Source organism: Dermacentor variabilis, chromosome 10 (genome assembly GCF_050947875.1).
Source record: "Dermacentor variabilis isolate Ectoservices chromosome 10, ASM5094787v1, whole genome shotgun sequence".
NCBI lineage: Eukaryota > Metazoa > Arthropoda > Arachnida > Ixodida > Ixodidae > Dermacentor > Dermacentor variabilis.
In genome coordinates, this window is record NC_134577.1 from 67,997,374 (window position 1) to 68,011,000 (window position 13,627).

Genomic DNA, 13,627 nt, shown 5'->3' on the forward strand with positions numbered 1-13,627 from the left:
TTCTGCTCGCACTTTTTGTTGATGTTATTGTCAACGCTCTCAAGGTCCATAACACAATACAGAGAGGAGCGGTTTGACATATGGTTTTGACACGCCTAAAGTTAGTGCTGTCGGTGACAGCAGCGATGGAGATGGAGGTGGTCCAGTCTGTGCATTCTACGCGGTATGAAGGAGGTCACGTGGTCGCTCGGGTGCGAAAGGCAACGAGTTAACTGTTAACTTGTTGCCATGACTGACCAACTAGTCGAGAGATGAATAATTTGGTTTATTCGAACTCGCGTGCTGTTGCCGATTTGCATTGGACCCCAGGACAATTGTAGTTTCGCATGAAGTGAGCCGTCCGTCCTCCCTGATTTGTGTGGTGGAGATCCGGCCTCGTTTCAGCGTTCTCAAGTCACGTGGTCAATCTGCTCTCCACGCAGGCTCTTAGTGGTCAGCGCTACCGGCGGTGATAGACGCACGTGTAATTCTCACAGGTCCCTACTCCACAGCAGTCGGATGTTTCGGCGCACTGCGACGACAAGGACAATAAAAACAAAAAAGAAACGTCAGTGGAACAAGCGCAGGTGAACATCGTTTTTCGCAGGACGCACAAAATCACGTTTACAGGTAGTTTGCCGCGGAAGTTCCGTCAACGCGGATACAGATATTGACGTTATAGTGCATAATTGGAAGGCAGACACCGGTACTTCGCGTTCAGTTCGAGATCGTATGTACATTAAGGTTTCCACTCACGAGCTCAAGGAAGTTTAGAAACTGTCCTTATTTGGCGTGCAAGTTATGCCATGGCATCGCAATATTATCATCATCATCATCATCATCATCATCATCATCATTACTAGCCTATATTAGGTCCACTGCAGGACGAAGGCCTCTCCCGGCGACCTCCAATTACCTCTGGCTTGCGTCAACTAATTCAAACTTGTGCCTGTGAATTTCCTTTCATCCCCTTTGGAAACAACTCTGGAGGTCCTATTGACGCTGTTGAGGGCCCCTTGCGATGTCGTCTTCACCTCGTGCAGTTATAAATCATCTTCATTTGTTTGAATTTGCTTTGAAAGTAAACTATGATCCACGGGGAGCTCGGTTTGATGAATATCGTGCGTGGAGAGCACCTTCCCATCGCTGAGAGGCTAAATTCAACGGCACGACCAAAGCAGCTGGAGCTGGAGCGTTGTCGAGATTGAGAAACCAGCCCCTCCACGTTGCACAATTTTGCGCGCTATTTCGCACGCTATTTCTTAATCGCCTTCATAATTCCAAGTAAAATTGGTTATTGGCAGTCTGTCCAGCAGGGTCGTACTCCCCCTGAACAATTCCGCAAACACCCAAGAAGAATAAAAAATAAACGATGATCATCTTCCCGCAAGCGCACTAGTGTCACTCTCTTGTACATGCACAGGTTGTCCCACATAACTTGAGCCAAAGTTTTAAAAATGAAAGGCACTCCGGACGCGAGTTGAACCATATGCATAATGTTGGCAGTGGTCTAGGTTACTCAGGCTATTTTTCATTTTCCCCTTAACTAAATGATTATTTAAGTTTAATTAATCAACTTTTTATGCATTGGCTGCAGACCCCAAGCGTGATACGCATAGTTGTAGAGCACCTTGGGAAACCTCTCAATAAGATGTTTGCAACACAATATATCTCGCGTGGTCATTTTTTTCGCATTCTAAAGCAAGCCCGCTAAATATGAAGAAAAAATACCACGTGACGGGGCGATTGCGTAGTGTTATTGTGCTGTTCTCAAGCGTGCGATAGATGAACAAGCTCGGTTGCAGCGAGACTGGCCATCGACAGAGCATTATGCCTGGTGTAGGTATCTGGCCATGCGGCTCTTATCGCATGGCGGGGCAAATGCATGCTGCCGGCCGTGCGTTGCATGAAGAATTTGCATGGACATGCCAGCACCACATTGCGGTCATGAATTAATGCTCGCGTCTATTGAAGTCATATTCATCCTTATACTCTTCATATTACTCCAGCAGTCATGGAATCGCCGTTCACTACGGCCGTAGGCAGCATTAGTAATCCTGCCGTTATTATCTCGAACATGCATTTCCCCCTCAATATTACCTTTTTTCGCATTGCTGCTTTCCTCCTATGCAATAGCCTCAAGCCACAACGACGTAGCTTCACTTTATTGTGAAACCATCATTGAAGCGTTCCTGTTCGTTCAGATCTTCCATAGGTATTATATTGATGCTGTCTATCACGTGACATCGAGAACCGATCGAAGAGAAGGCAAGATTACAGGGTGCAGTTGTCTCAGTATACGCACATGTTACTTCTATTGTTCAATAATGTCATTTATCATTTAAACATATATGAAGACGAGTTGAACCGAAATAGAGGAAGGTTAAGAACGGTTTCCTCAAGGAGCATCATGTCCGCCCGCTTGAAGAGAAGAAAAAAAAAGGGGGCGGCAATGGGAGGAGGAAGTAAAAGGAGGAGAAAGACGAGCAGGACATTGAACAGAAACGTAAAGCCACAAGACATGGTAACCTACACAAAAGCACTGCAGTTGAAACTCAATTTCTGTAGTTTAAAATAATTGAAGCACAGCTTTGTATGCCTTCGCGTCGAGTTGAAGGCCCACTTTGTAACTAAATAAATCACTAAGCTCAATCCGGAGTGGCTCAAGTCGCTGGAACTTGCTCGCCAGTGGAGAGAAACAAACTGGTGGAAGTTGGGCAGCAGGATGGGTGCACCTCAGGTGTGCGTACATATACGTCATGCTTACCAGTTTTCCTTCGTAAATGCATTCGCTGTCTGGAATCGGAATCTCGATGCGAGCGCTGCCCTTTGTCCTCCGCATTCTTTGCAATAACTTAATTGCAGTTGACGTCCCTTCCTTGAGAAAAGAATCCAGTACGCAGATGCTTTTAAGAAACTATTCTTAACTCACGGCAGGAAATCTAGTCGCAATTACAAAATGCACATCTCACAATGCACGTGGCTCACGCAGCAATTACTTCCTAAGCGTTGGCTTCGTCGCCAACGCGATTGTTGTGCTTTCGCCACCGCGTATACACAATTTTCTAATTATCTAACTGCTCATGCGGTGTCCTGTAGAAAGTAACGATATGCGTTAATAACATACAAATAAACATAATTAATGCTGCAGAGGCGCCCTTCATTGCCGTAAGGCTGTCATGCAGCTTCAGAATATTGTGACGCCGATATATCTTGAAAGAGCGTAGGTTAGGTCGTGTTGGTATTCCATAACTGGGGTTTTTTAGAGCACGAAAAGGGACGGAAGACCGTGACAAGACGCGGACACAGGCAGCAGATATATCTATAGGGCGCAGCGACACGCTTTCGAAGCTGCCTAAACCATTCGCTGAACGCTTGTGCAAGCTATGAGTGCAAGAAAGACCGCTCCTATTGCACAAAGTGTGACAGTTGTGCATTATAAGCCAAATACATCGTTAAACTCGAGGAACGGCTTGCGCGTGAATCGGCGTATTCTCACCGCTACGCTTTAATCAGCCTCTTCGAGTTGTCTTCTGTTATAGTTCATCACCGAATGCTGTCTTCCACATTTCCGCGTGTATAGCAGGTGCACAAAACTACTACCAAGGCTTGTGCACGACGTTTCGATTCGTGTGATTTAGAAAGCAAAACAGGAAAGAAATCACGTTTTAGAATGTGACTATCGTCTCAGGCGTGTTCGTCTTTATGCATCGGTGTACTTCATGGAGAAAGAAAGTATAGAACTGCGGATGCTTTCACTCAAACAGCAAAAAAAAAAAAACAAATATTACTGCCAGAATATAACTTGGAACGTCCCTATCATGTCGTTGTTTCTTCACCGTATTTACCATGAAGGAAATAATTTCTCGCGCAGGCCGTAGTTCCGTTAAGATGCTACCGTCATATCACGCTACCGTCAGACATGTTTTCATTTGCACCGAGCTACGCTGATGGTCAGAAATGTTGATTTGCAGTGAAGTTGTAGTGCAGTTGATAGGCGAAATGAACGCTAGATTGTGCACGTGTGTGCGTGCGTGTTATTGGCGTAGGTGGGCTTATTCACTTTTCGTCTGGCCTTCTTCATCTTGTATCCTTCTTTTCTTTTTCCGCGCAGGGTAGGCAACGATGTCCCGCCTGTTCGACCTCTTACTAGTAGCTTTCCCTATACATTTACTATATCTCTTTCAGACTTTCTTTACATTCATCAATGTATATGGCAGTCCTATAGTGAGAAGGTAGCACTTGTATGTGAAACACTTGCCCTTCTAAGTTCTTCTAAGTTCTTTTATGTCGCAGCTTCCGTGCAGCCTGCTGCGCCATAAAAATCCCAAATCATCATCATCATCATTGCCTTGTCTATATTCCCGTTTGCTCGCAAGAGGCCTGCCTGAATGATGTCACTGCTAGCCCTAAACATTCTTGTCTGTAAACTATTACAACGTTTTATGCATTGCGAAGTAGCGCGCCTGACTGCGCCACACTCTCGAGCTCGATTTATTCTTATTTCTTGTGACAAATTACGGCCGTATATTCAATAAAAAATAATTTTGCTCATCTTGTAGGCCAAGCAAAGGGGGCGCGTTCGGATTGATATGACAGTTTCTAAAGACGCCATACTATGCAGCGCTGCAGCTCAACCGGCTGTGGAGTTGCCCCGCTGAGCTTAAGGTCCTGGGTTCGATCCCAGCCGCGGTGTGTCACATTCTGACGGATATGGAATGCAATAACTCTTGCGCGTATACTTATGTTTATCTGCAATATATGCAACGCCAGTTTGCTGACACGTATTTCCACTTCCCCCATATTATGGCGCGCCTCATAACCATAGTGCAGTTCGTGCACGTGAAAGCCCAGAAACATAATTTTTGAAAGAGGCTCCGCTGTAAAGATCGACGCGTAAGAGCACTACAGACCAAGGTTATAAGTAATCATTGAGTCGGGAGCCTGCGTGAAGTCCATAGAAGCTGCTAATCTTTAGAGAAATGGCCTACGCTACCTCGCTAAGCTACCGAGCCGCTCCCTTGCTAAGGAACCTCAGAAGGTCGAGGCCCCACCTGATCCTTCTCCGACCATAGATGATTCACCTAAAACAGACCGTCAAGTCATCTCGGTACTACGTTCTCTCATGGAGGCCATTCGAGCGCTATTAGTGACATGAGCACACCGTCTGCTCGAAGCGCACTTAAAGTGCTGGACACCTTAAGCCCAGTGCTTGCATCCCTCAACTAGAAAGATGGCTACCCATACCCCATCCTTCCGGAAAGAAGTCAAGGCAGCGTCCGTCATCCATTGGAACGCCAGAGGGCTAAAATCACGAATTTCAGATTTTCATCAGTTTGTGTACACCAGTGTGTTTGCACTCATCGTCATTTGTGAGCCCAACTTGTCGAAACCAATAAGACTGTCAGGGTACGAATTTATCATGTCATCAACAAATGGTGCATGCAGCAAAATCTTCGTTTTTCTTCGTCGTGAACTCACCTATGTTTTGCAACCAATTGCGCCCTACGACGACAATCAATATATATGCATCACATTTAAAAGAACAAACTCTTGTTTACTCTCACAGGCGTGTATATATCGCCTTCCAGCAATTTCGATACCAAAAGATTTGGGGATATCTTGAGTGTTTGTCCTGCCGCATGGGTCATCATAGGAGATTTCAATGCACGCCATCCAGCATGGGGAAGTACAAGGACAAATGCAAGAGGACGAAGATTAGCAAGCATCGCCCACAACTATGGTCTTACTCTCCTGAACGATGGTAGCGCCACCTTTCTTAGAGGCGTGACATACGGCAGCTTCCTCGACCTTGCTTTCGTCTCCAATTCTCTCGCCAGATGTAAGAAGTGGTTACCAGACATTGAGACACATGGGAGTGATCACTATCCCACCTATCTGAACATCAAAGGCTTGTCGTCTAGATGAGGCCCATGGAATACCATTCGGACGATTCAATGAGCCAACTTCAAATCTGAGATGGAAGATGCCTGCCGCGAGGGCCTACCCTCTGGGTTAGAGCAAACGATTAAAATTATGATGCAAAACGCCACTCGCATGATCACGATCTCTTCCACGCGAAATGACTTGGACATAGAATTAGAGCGACTTCGAGAGCTTGTTCGCCGGGCGGAACGTCGATATCGGCGTACAAAATCACTCCATGACCTTAGGGCAGCCAGGAGGATGCAGAAGAAGATTCAGCGTCGTATGGATAGATTAGCGTCGGAACGTTGGGCAACGTTTCGCCAGACACTCGACCCCCGCAAGCCACTGTCTCGCATTTGGAAAACGGTGCAAGGTCTGCGTTGCCTTCCGGAACGGCGTTTTCCATTCATGCAGCTAGCGCTTTTGCAAGGACGGCAAGACATCGATGTCGCAGAAGACTTTTTTGCGCAGATCGCAGACCAAGCGACTCGCCAAGATCCTCTAGCCCGAGCTGACGTCCCCCATTCCCGTGATTGCCGCATGGACCTTCGTTTTACAATGGAGGAGCTCGAAGCGGCACTAGCTCTCTGCAGGCGCTCATCATCTCCGGGTCCAGATGGTATATCATACCAGGCCTTGTGCTATCTCGGAGAGCCCGCACGGATAGAATTGTTGAGCCTTTACAACTCCTCATGGCAGGAGGGAAATGTTCCTGACGAATGGAAAGCAAGCCGCCTGGTGCCACTCTTAAAGCAGGGCAAATCCGCACTAGAACTCACTTCTTACCGCCCAATAGCGCTGGCCAGCTGGGTGGGAAAGATGATGGAACGGATGATCCTTGGCCGCATGGAATGGTACCTTGAATACTACAAGATTTATCGGATTTCAATGGCTGGTTTCCGACATGACCGCTCTTCCATCGACAATGTAGTTGATCTCTTTTCATATGTCCAGCACGAAAGGTCCCGTAAGTGTTCATCTGCAGGTTTATTCTTGGATGTGCAAGGGGCATACGATAACGTATTACGTGAGGCCATTCTCGACGCTCTTGAGATGGTTGGCCTAGGTGGTCGAGTTCTTTTGTGGATTGCAAGTTACCTATCTGCAAGATCATTCTATGTGTTAACTGACGATGGCCCAACTACGCGACGCTATACCAGCAGTGGCGTTCCTCAAGGCGGTACTCTCAGCCCGACGCTATTCAACCTCGCTCTTGTTGGACTTGCTGAATACTTACCAACTACCATCAAAATTTCAATATACACTGACGACATCTGTGTCTGGACTTCGGCAGTCACACGTCCTCAGATACGTGCGCGGCTTCAAAGAGCGGCCACTTTGACAGCGAACTACTTGTGTAAAGAGGGTCTCAGCCTATCACCAGAAAAATGCGCACTAGTAGCATTTACTCGCAAACCGATGACGCCTTATGTCATCTCAATCAATGGGCGGACCATTTCCTGTGTCGGAACCCACAGATTTCTTGGCGTAACTATTGATCGAGACCTCTTTTGGAGCCCGCACGTGGCCTACATGAAATGGTGCCTGACAGCAACTTTTCAGTTGTTTATATACTTGACAGGAAAGACGTGGGGGATGTCAGTAGACGAAATGCTTAAACTCTACAGGGCTCTCTTTCTCGGTTTTTTTTAAGACATAGTCTACCTGTACTGAACAACACCTGCAAGACAAATATTCGTGTTCTGCAGGCAGCGCATACTCAAGCACTCAGAGTCTGCCTTGGATTGCCCAGACGCACGTCGACAGAGGCAACTCTTGCGATTGCTCGGGACCATCCAGTGCAAACTCACATTACGGTAGAAGCCCTGAGAACGCACATCAGACATTTTGCACGTGCCCCCTATCACCACCTTGCAGCACTGCCTTCAGACAGGCACCAAGCATTATTCTCTAAAATTTTCATCAAGTACAAGGACAAACTTCCCTCGGGCTTCACAGGTGCATCTAAACCATCGATACCCCCTTGGTATCTTATCAGCCGCACAGTCCATCTCAGTGTACCAGGAAAGGGCAAAAAGTCTGAACTGTCGTCGCCTGTGCTGAAACAACTGTCTCTGCTTCTTCTGCAGGAGAGGTACGCGGACAGTGAACACATTTATACTGATGGTTCCACAAACATCCAGTGTTCGTCTGGTGCTGTGGTTGTCGCAGCAAAAGCTGTTACCATCAGCTTTAGTGCTGACCACCCAACAACATCGACATCTGCTGAACTAGCTGCTCTCCGCACTGCACTTTGTTTCGTCAATCGGGAACCACATCGACAATGGTCAATCTTCAGCGACTCGAAGGAAGCCCTACAAGCTGTACTATCAGCTCTGCGTCGCGGGCCATTCGAACAGCTCGTATTCGATATTATATGCCTACTCCATACATCACAGGAGAAAGGACACCACGTGACGTTTCAGTGGCTGCCAAGTCACTGCGGCGTCACTGGAAACGAAGACGCCGTAATGCCGCTCGGGCAGCTGTTCAAGACGCACAAGAAGACGCCATACCGCTTTCACGATCCGACGCAGCTAGCAGACTTCGAGTGCTTGCACAGGAGATCACGCTCTCTTTATGGTGCACACCAAACAGCCAGACCAACCGGAGCAACCGTCAATACCACCTGTCCTCTTTGATGCATCTCTATATGCCAACTGGACCCCGCCGAAGAGAGGCGACTCTGCGTTATCGCTTGTGGCTAGGGGTGGCTTTCACGAAATCTTGCTCATTTCGCATTGGAATGGCCGACAACGCTCTCTGCAATGCCTGTATTTACGAGGAGACGCTGGAACACATTCTTTGCTACTGTCCTGAATATAATGTTCAGCGACGGTCCCTGGCATCCGTTCTAGCGCACCTTGACACTAGACCATTGTCCCTCGACACGATTTCACATGCCGCCGACAGAAGACATCGCAGGTGAAGGCGACGAAGGGACTACTTCGGCTTCTGAAAGAGACGGGATTGGAGAAGCGGCTGTGATAGTGATTTCACCTACCAGGCCAGATTGATGGACTCTAACGGACGATGTGTGTGTACTGTGCTATGTGCTCACTCTCTCTCTCTCTCCCTTCCCCATCTCTCATCGCCCCCATCCCTCTCCCATGTGTAGCGTAGCAAACCTGTTAAGCTAAACTGGTTAACCTCGCTACCTTTCCTTCTCCACTTGTACCTTCCTTCCTTCATTTAAGATACCTGAAAATTATTTGATGGCGAGCATCGCTGCGTGCTATATATAAATCGGAGATAGTATAAAGTTCGCAATGTTGTTCTTTCGACAGGCACTGTTTAAGGAAGGGCTACGCAAAATGACTGCCATAAAGAAAGCGCATGTATGTATACCAATGCACCCGTTGCGTAGGGTATCCACACCAAAAGCAGGCAGCCCATAAGGACGCACTGGGATTTGGGCAGTTTCATTGGACTTTCCTTTTCTGAAAAAAGGAAGAAAAAGAAGCATGAATCAATGCTATCTGTCTCTCAAATTTAAATATTACCCCATGTGTTCCAGAAAAGACCCAGGCGATTACCTAAATGCAGCCCAGCAGGGAAAAAGAGATGATTCTATAATGCGCGTATAAATAATTGATTAGCGTGCGTACGTGCTTTCGTGCGTGCGCGTGTGTGTATTTTGCATTACATGTGCATTACGCTAGCGCTTCAACAGTCCAAGCTCACTGAGCGAAACTAGTAAACAAGTAACGAATGCGACGCGCCGTGGTTGCTCAGTGGCTATGGTGCTGGGCTGCTGAGCACGAGGTCGCGGGATCGAATCCCGGCCACGGCGGGCGCATTTCAATGGGGGCGAAATGTGTAAACGCCCGTGTACTTAGATTTAGGTGCACGTTAAAGAACCCCAGGTGGTCGAAATTTCCGGAGTCCTCCACTACGGCGTGCCTCATAATCAGAAAGTGGTTTTGGCACGTAAAACCCCAAATATTATTATAAGTAACGAATGCGAGATTGATTTGCTGTAGAGCCCCCTGCGGTATTGATACACTTCCCTACAGTGGATTTTATTGCGATAGCAATTATGTGGATACTCTAGGCGCATTTTCGATGTCGCCATCGTCGTCGTCGTGAGGTTCCGCGTAAAGTCCAAAGGCTATAAAACCGTCGGCGCGCGCCGTATGCCGCACGTGCGAGTGAAAGCGTCCGACGGTGTGCCGGTGAACGCGGCTCAATCTTACGCGCGCGAGCGAGCGTGCAACGCGGGGCGAAAGCGCGCCCTCTTCTGTCGCGCGCGACGCGCTGCGGTGAGGCGAGGGACGGGGGGAGCCGTTCTTCTCCGGCGACTGCTGCTTACGGCGCGGCCTAGCGGGCGCTGTAACTCGATAGCAATCTGCGATGTTTGCAGAGTCCGCGTTGTGCCGGGAGCTTAGTATACGCGCGGCGCTTTCGACTTTTGGTTCGCGTTTAAGCGAGAGGCAGCATGAAGGTCGATTCGATCGCTGCTGCTGCCGCGATTCCTTACTCAAGCGTTTTGAGAGAGAGTTCTAGGGGTCATTGAGCGACGTTTGTTCATGGTTACCTGTGCGCGCATGACACCATGCTTGTTAATTTAGTTTCTAAGCGAATATTTACAAGTTTATACGGCCGATAAAACTACTATCCTTTCTTCGTATAGCTATCCACTAATTTGCTATCGCAATGTGTGCTTCGCCTTTCGGGCGAAACTGCAACTTCATTTTTTCAATCTATTGACAACTCAGCCACACAGCCTCTTTTTTTTTTCCAGCTCCTGCCTCTGTCGCCTATATGAAAGAAGCTTTGCCAGCAGAATGTGGAGACCCACCGTTGTTACACGACAGCTCTGGCGTAGCGCTGTGCAATACAAGGTAGCGAGTTCCATCCCCGCCTTCTGCGACCGCGACCTAAGAAATGCTAACAGGACCTTCTTTGGGTGCTCGTTGAATAACCTCAAGAGGTGAACACTCACCCGGACTTATCCACTACGGCCTTCCTCACAACCCACGTTGCTGTTTCTGAACTTTAAAACCAAGAACTTCGTTCAATGAGGAAACTATAGTGTAGTGGCAGCTGCTAGGTTGCCTGCCTTTTTAACTGTCGCCGCGGTAATCTTCTACATGTCCTCAATAAGGCACACGCCTCCTTCAGGGATCTCCGGTGGTGCTGCATCGATCGGACTACTGTCAATTCAATGCGTGAAAAATTGTCTAATCTCAAATGCATTCCCCACAGGGACTTCGACAGCGTTTCCTTTGCCTCTCTGCACGTTAGGTTGCTCTCGCTATCTAGGTTAGCTGTAAAATATTGTCGGCCGGACATGACCACCCCACCACCGCTTCTTGCTCCTAATATTCAATAAAATATCGCCATATTTCGCTCTCTTGTTCATTGATCCCTTATCAGGCCCAACTTAAGACGATTGAGCTCGCAGTTCGTTGCGATATCGTAAATATTCTGTGTGCTCGGACTAAGGCGGGGTGCACTATTTGAGTAGCCCGGACATTACACTGCGCAGTTTCTCAATAATCAACTAGAAAAACATAGCATGATTGAAAATACCTCCCTGAACTGTATATATATATATATATATATATATATATATATATATATATATATATATATATATATATATATATAACCGGCATAAAATGCAACTATGATGCTAGATATGAATGTTTACGAAAGAACATCACCGTTGAGAACAAGCTTGTAGGAAGTTTCGCACTGCTGTTGCGTAGAGCGAGCTTCGCAGGCAGGACTGAAGAAATTCGCTGCAGCTGCGGTCTGCTGGCGCCGAAAAGAAGCGTGAAAGCAGCTGCGTTAAGAGTTTATGGGCCGCAATTATTTGTGCGTTTGGTGGCGTCGTTCGCGTTTTCTTTGCTAATAAATGATTGTCTGCAAGTGGAGGGAAGCGAACAAAAACGTGTTTCAATAGCTTAAATAGCGCTGACAATAGAATGCCCTGCCGCGTGCCGATGGATGAGTGTGCTAAATTGGCCCGGTTGGTATTGATGAAAACCGTACAACTTATTCGTGTGGTAAAGAGCTCGATGCATGCGGTAATGAGCAAGTGAACAAGAGCACGACAGGTTTACATTTCTCAGTTTATAAGCGTCGATAAATCTTTCCCGGGTAAAAAACTGAAGGGTTCACTGGCGCAGGTATCACCAGCTTGTGGATAGCGAGCGCTTCAAAAAATCTCGCGCGTTCTTTGTTTGGCGATATTATTTTTAAGGTAACTTGTATTTCTGTGTATATCTGTGCGAAAAACACGCGTGTTTGTAGTTTTTTTTCTTTTTCGAAGGCTGCCACACATATTAAACGATCGCCTGAGGCGCACAGCGCAAACCTAGCCCCTGAACCAACTTACTCGGATAGTCTGCCCCTGGTGCGGCGACACACGCCCTACACTCTTTCACATCTCGTGGGGGTGCGAGGGCAAACCTCAACACTTAAAGACTCCTAGCACGTCATTTGAGCGGTGGGAGGTACAGCTGACCGGCGATACCCTGGCGGGACAAGAAGCTCTCGTCCAGCAAGTACGTCGAGCAGCCATGGCCAGTGGAGTCGTGGAATGAGGACACCACCCACTCGACCTCAAGAGCAACCACCTCGATGGTCCGAATAAATGTTTTTCTCTCTCTCTCTCTTGGACATTCCTTGACGACACATCAAAATGTGCCAACGACTAACTGACCTCATATGACTAATCAAGTTTCTAATTACTTTACGGCACGTGATGTGATGTAAATAATGCAGCACGTGATGATGATGATGAAAACTTTTTATTTAAGGGAAAAGGGAGGGGAGTTAGGAGAAGGGTGGTTGGATTCTTATTCCGGAATTCCGTTGGCTAAGGCCGCCGCCCTAGCTCTTTCCACGAGGGCTCGCTGGTCCTTGAGGGTTGAGCTGGACAGGGCTGCCTCCCATCTTTCCCACGTTGGCTGTTTTATAGTTTCTAAGGCACTATTAGCGTGGCAGGCCCATCCCATATGGTACAAATCTGATTTCTTCCCCCAGAATTTACACTCGGCCGAAAAGGATTGTGGCTCAATAACTTGTAGCTTGACTGGGTTATTAAATGACATCGTTTGTAATCTTCGTAAATGACATTCTTCTGATTCGGCTGTTTTATAGTTTCTAAGGCACTATTAGCCTGGCAGGCCCATACCATATGGTACAAATCTGCTTTCTGCCCGCAGAATTTACACTCGGCCGAAAAGGATTGTGGCTCAATAGCATGTAGCTTGACTGGGTTATTAAATGACATCATTTGTAATCTTCGTAAATGACATTCTTCTGATTTGTCTAATCCCTTAGTTGGGCCCGGGTATTTTCCTCGCGATAAGCGCAAGTGTCGTAATACGTCTGCATAAGTTAATAATGACACTGGCAAGTCCGAGTCTTCTGGGAGGGAGGAGGAGGGAATCCGGGGTAGAAAAGCTCGGGCGGCAGCGTGTGCACACTCATTTCCCTCTACACCCTCCTGACCTGGCACCCAAATCAGCTCTTTGCGTGAAGCAAAGACCCCAGATTGTTTGAGAATCCTGCAAGCTAGCGGTGCAATTCGGCCCCGCGTGAAATTTCTATGTGCAGTTTGCTAGTCTGTAATGATGTATTCGGAACTAGGATGCGAAGCCGCCATGGCGATCGCCACCTCTTCCAATTTTGCAATTTCCCCATGACGAACGGAAAGTCCATTGACCGTCTGCCCTTGATGCACCACCGATATTGAGGAGACTCC

General features: G+C 47.5%; 1 long non-coding RNA gene across 1 annotated transcript; it reads right to left on the reverse strand.

Moving 5' to 3' along the window:
- Positions 1-251: 251 nt before the first annotated feature.
- Positions 252-9,342, reverse strand: LOC142559605 (uncharacterized). Its single transcript, XR_012823172.1, has 3 exons — positions 9,256-9,342; positions 2,747-2,857; positions 252-511 (listed from the first exon to the last, which is right to left on the reverse strand). It is a non-coding gene; the product is annotated as an uncharacterized LOC142559605 (long non-coding RNA).
- Positions 9,343-13,627: the final 4,285 nt, after the last annotated feature.